This window comes from Nymphalis io, chromosome 26, assembly GCF_905147045.1.
Source record: "Nymphalis io chromosome 26, ilAglIoxx1.1, whole genome shotgun sequence".
NCBI lineage: Eukaryota > Metazoa > Arthropoda > Insecta > Lepidoptera > Nymphalidae > Nymphalis > Nymphalis io.
In genome coordinates, this window is record NC_065913.1 from 9,059,388 (window position 1) to 9,065,387 (window position 6,000).

Genomic DNA, 6,000 nt, shown 5'->3' on the forward strand with positions numbered 1-6,000 from the left:
AGTCTACTTGATTAATTATCACCAACTCAGCAAGCGCGCATTGTCGTGAAACTTTCTTATGAACGCGGGTTGACACAATAATTGCCAATTTATTTTTTACAAAGTGTAGCTTAAATTATAAAGATTTTAGATAAAAAATCCAACATACTTTAATTATTTTTATTATAGTCTAATGATGTGCTAAAAAATGTTTTAATTTTTTTTTTAATATTGAATGACTGATTTAAATTTTTTTTATTCTTTGCTAATATATAACATTTTTCTAAGTCAGTAAAAAACATTGTTTTATTTTTTAAGTCACAATCACACGTTTTATTCAAAGCATAATTAAATAAAAAGATTAATTTAGTCTAATAACACCCTAAAATTTTCATAAATCGATGACAAGAAGCTAACTTTTATTAAAACTGGCCGTTTACTCTGACAAAATTAAATAATTAAAGAAACACACGTTTCAAATTAATAATCTAAGCGAACTGCCACAGATAATACACAATTAATTATTTAACAACATCATTTCATCGCTTACCATTACTTTATCAAATTAAATTAATTCGGATTAATTGATACTTTGAGGCAAAGAGATCTAATAAAATACGTACTTACAATTTATGTAATAAGGACTATTATTGTATAAACAATAAGATATGTTAGAAAATTTTAAAGTCGTTAAGAAGAAGATAAAAGTTAAAATGAATCTTAGTGGAATATATATATGTCGCAACCGGGTGAATTATTTCGGTCAACGCCATCTAGTGGTATACGTTCGAGACTACGTTATGGAATCGTTTCCATAACGCCAGCGCCACGTAGCGGCACTCGATGGAGTTTGTGTAAGCATGCGCCAGAGGGAAACGTCGGACAGGACTACTCTCCGAGCGTTCGGCACGTGCGGTCACAGAACCATCGCGCATTCCGGTCACCTACTTAAACTGTGTTACTGAGTCATTATACTGTGGTTGATTGTACAAGTGTGTTTTCTTGATCCTTCGTCACCCACCGATAGACGCCCACATAAGAAAACCATGAACTATAACTGTGGTGATGGCCCTCCGCCGTCATCAGAAATTTGATGATAAATATAGAGTAAATGTAAAAAATACACTTATAAATATACATTTTTTTAGTAGGATTACTTTTTAGGTATTTTTAGTTCATACAAATTATAAATTAAAATATTTACTTACAATTATCTGAGCGACCATCTGCTCATCTGGTGGTAGGATGCTAACATCCGCCTGGCTTGTTACCACCGTACGCATGGTGAAAAACTCGTGAAGTGGCTTGCAGCCGCGTTTCGAGGTCAGCCAGCGTACAGCCAGAGCCCGAGCGAGTATTGCCACGATGGGTGTTGGTCCGATTGGAGACGGCTGTAGAACCAATGCCGGGGGAAACTGTATTGACCTGCCGGTCAGGGAGACCCGAAGAAACGGCTGTTCCGCTGGCCGCCCGTGGCATAGTACAGGGGCCCGAGCGTGCCTAACCAGCTCGTGAGGCTGCCCCACCAGGCCACGCATAATCTCGGGGTGGACCGTCGTGCCGGTTGGTGACCGGTAGGTGGGGTCCCGGCGGCCACTTCCGGGGGGGTTCGGGGGCCCTTCCGTCCGGCGGGTCAGTGTATTTTTCCTTTTGGAAACCACTTGGGGAAACACGCCTCCACATTTTGCCCATCCCTATCGTGGCAATACATCGCTCTCTTTTCCATTTCATTTTTCCCAAATGGTGCAACAAAAAAGAAATAACGGTCGTACAGCGGTGCACACCCCCACCATACCCTCGCTGTTTGAGGTCGAATTCTCTAACATCCGAGGACTCCACACTAACCTCAACGCTGTCCACCACCATCTCGAGACAGCACGGCCAGCAATGTTGTTTCTCACGGAGACACAAATACTCCGTCCTGCCGATACCAGCTACCTTAATTATCCCGGCTACACGCTTGAAGAATCCTTCAAAGCGAAAGCCGGAGTATGCTTGTTCGTCAGGACGGATGTTTGCTGTCACCGACTGCGCTGCTTGGAGGACCCCTCCTTCTCCATGTTGGTGGTACGTGTGGACCTGGTTCGTCAGAGCCGAGTCTACGTGTGCCTCTACAGATCCCACAATGGTGACTTGGAGACAAGTCGATTATTTGACCATCTTAGTCGGGTGGCAGATGCTGCGCAAGAGCAATTTTATAACGCGGAATTGGTGTTTTTGGATTTTAATGCTCACCATGAATCCTGGTTGAAATCCCTCAAAACTGACCATGCTGGAAGGACTGCTCATGCTTTTGCTCTCACACATGACTTGACCCAACTGGTTGATCAGCCCACCAGGATCCCAGACATTGATGGGCAAGCACCTTCTCTACTGGACCTTCTGCTGACTTCTCACCCGGTGGAATATCAGGTTGTGGTTCAGGCTCCTCTTGGCTCTTCGGATCACGGCCTTATTTCTACCAGAGTGCCACAGGCCAAGCTGCCGCCACTAGCGGTATGCAAACGTCGCGTTTGGCACTATAAGTCGGCGGATTGGGACGGTATGCGCGATTACTATGCGTCGGTCCCTTGGAAGGAACGTTGCTTCAGTGGGAATGACCCGACAGCTAGTGCCGCTGCTGTTGCTGGCGAGATCATGCTGGGAATGGAATACTACATTCCTAGCTCAGATCTCGTCAGTAGGAGTACGCGTAACCGTTGGTTCACTCGTGAATGTGCCGATGCTGTATCATCTAAGCAGGCGGCATATCGCAAGTGGATCAACGGCTGTATTAGCGGGGCATCTAACATTGACTCACTGAAAGCAAACTATAATAAAAATTCCAAGTCCTGTAGAAAGGCATACACGAGAGCGGATGCACAGCGCATTGTACAGATTGGTCATGACTTTGTTTCGCATCCTAGGGGCTCCCGTAGCTTCTGGCGTCTGACCAAGTCTGTGCAAAACAATTTCTGCCAACCTTCGCTGCCACCGCTCAGAAATCCGGACGGATCGCTAGCTCACAGTCCGCAAGAGCAAGCTGATCTCCTGGCTAAACTCTTTGCCGACAATTCCGTCATCGATGATTGTAGTGCACTGCCACCTACAATACCTGCATGTGACCATACGATGCCTGACATTAAAATCAGGCAACGTGATGTGCGTGCGGAGCTGCAATCACTTGATGTACGGAAAGCTAGCGGTCCCGATGGAATACTAGCCATAGTGCTGAAGAAGTGCGCAGCGGAGCTGTCTCCTGTGTTAACGCGCCTGTTCCAACTTTCTCTCTCTTCGGGAAGTGTGCCGGAGGCTTGGAGAAGAGCTAATGTGCAAGCGGTTCCCAAAAAAGGGGATCGGTCTGACCCGGCAAATTATCGGTCAGTAGCTATCACCTCAGTACTTTGTAAGGTGATGGAACGGATTTTAAACAACCAACTGATCCATTACCTAGAAGATCACTGTCTAATTAATGATCGTCAGTACGGGTTTCGACCAAAACGGTCCACAGGTGATCTTCTAGCGTACGTAACACACCTCTGGGGTGAAGCTATCGACAAGCATGGAGAATCGTTGGCTGTCAGCCTCGATATCTCCAAGGCTTTCGACAGGGTCTGGCACAGAAGTCTTCTCTCCAAGCTACCGGCATATGGTCTGCCTGCTCAGCTATGCACCTGGATTGCCAGCTTCCTACACAAGCGTAGCCTTCGTGTTTTAGTAGATGGTTGCGCTTCACAATTCTATGTAGTGAATGCTGGGGTCCCCCAGGGATCTGTGCTATCTCCCACACTCTTTCTTTTGCATATCAATGATATGCTCTCCCTTGGGAACATACATTGCTATGCAGATGATAGTACAGTGCATGGTGGATACCACGGACGCGCAGTGGCTGGGCGGGCGGAAACTGAGGAGAGGCGGGAGAATCTTGTCATTGAACTCGATAGGACGTTAGAGCTCATCGCCAAATGGGGCTCTGATAATCTTGTTGAGTTTAATGCCAAGAAAACACAGGTATGCGCTCTCACGGCGAAAAAGTCAACATTTTCCCCTCTTCCCTCCCTCTGTGGTACTCCGCTGGTGATACAAAGCAAAATCGCCATGCTGGGGATTGACTTTCGCTGCGACCTTAGTCCAAGGGATTACATCGAGGCTGTTATAAAAACAGCTTCACGGAAACTCGGAGTTCTGAACAAGGTGCGGCGCTTTTTCACGCCACAACAACTGTGCCTGCTGTACAAAACACAGGTACGGTCTTGCGTGGAATATTGCTCGCACCTTTGGGATGGCTCCGCTAAGTACCTACTTGAGGCCTTGGACCGGTTGCAGCGACGTGCCGTACGCATTATTGGCGACGTAAAGGTCACAAACACCCTTGAACCTTTACAAATGCGTCGTGAGATAGCAGCACTGAGCGCTTTCTATCGACTGTATCACGGCGAGTGCTCTGAGGAATTATTCTCTCTAATTCCTGCTTCCCCCTTCCTTCTTAAGTCCACGCGAGCTGGTTCTCGATGTCACCGCCTTACTGTGACATCAATTCCATCGCGAACAAAGAAATTTGGCAACTCCTTTCTTTGTCGCACTTCCAAAAAATGGAATTCCTTACCAGCTCACGTGTTCCCCTCCTCTTACAACCCGGGTTCTTTCAAACGAGGCGTGAAGAGGCATCTTGCGGGCCGGCAAGGCGGGGACGGCTAGTACAGAACATTCTTCCCGACTGTACTGGCCGTCGTCGCGTTTGGACTCTACTACCACTTACCATCAGGTGGAGTAGAGTCATTTGCCCTCCCGGCGAATATAAAAAAAAAAAAAAATTGTTTTTACAGATGAAAAACGAAACAGCAAATTATTTAATTAATTTTGTTCCCATAAATATTTCTGAATTTCAAAATGGTGTCACTTAAAAATGTCTTACGTTTGTGTTACATAAATACGTATATTTAACTTAAATTTAAATACTTCGACAAAAGATATGTATACAACAATACAATAATATGAATCGCGCCAAAATTTAAATTTAAAATGGCGTCATGATTATGTTTAAAAATATTTAATATTTTAATAAATTTAAATAACACAATACGAATTTGAAAATGGGGTCTTTTCAAAATAAAAGAATATGACATAACAGAGCATTTTTTAATATTCTTGAGGATGGTTATCACTCAAATGCTATTTCTGATGTTAGGTCTGCTATTCTTTTAATAATTATTGTTATTTAGCTTAGCGGTATTTTTTTTCCATTCATGTTGCCGCAGAGTCTTAAACACAGGCCATTCCTTATGTATTCAAAATGGCGCCTAATAAGAATAAAATATAATTTTCAAGCAGTGATGAATCGCTTGAATTTTGTAAAAATTTACCAAAATAGTAATATATAATTTTGTTTTGGTACATATTCAAATTTAGTATTGCATAAGTTAGGTAATAGACGAAATTTCATTTATATTTATAACTGATCAGAATATGATTGACGGGAATAGTTCGTGCTTATAATGCCTGAAGTTCTCAAAAAAATATGACCGAGTTATTACAACTTATACCTAAATACCTGGATGTTTATTTTTTAATTTATATATAATTAACATTATTTTATGCTGCAATTTTTTTAAATTTGTTATGTGTAATATAATAATCAGGTTAGTAAAGGTTTGAATGTTTTTTTATTTAAAAAAATAACTTTTAACGCGACACGTTTTCTTAGACCAAAAACGTAAATGATACTAATTATCTTTGTTTAAAAAAAATCTTATTCAACCATTAATTGCTTTTATTAAATTATGTTTAATATTATTGTAGTTTAATTAATATAGATGCCACAGATAGATATAAAAATATTAATTAATACAAATCATAAAAAGTCAATGTCATATCGTCTAAAGTAAAATCGGCATTAAATAATCCGATCATTGATAGTTAGATATCGTAATGTTATATAAATATGTATCATTAACTTAAAATTGCAATTTATAAACAGGAACTGGATATATCATTTAATGTACAAAGTTTAAATACTAACAATATGAAAGCTAATTTTGGTTT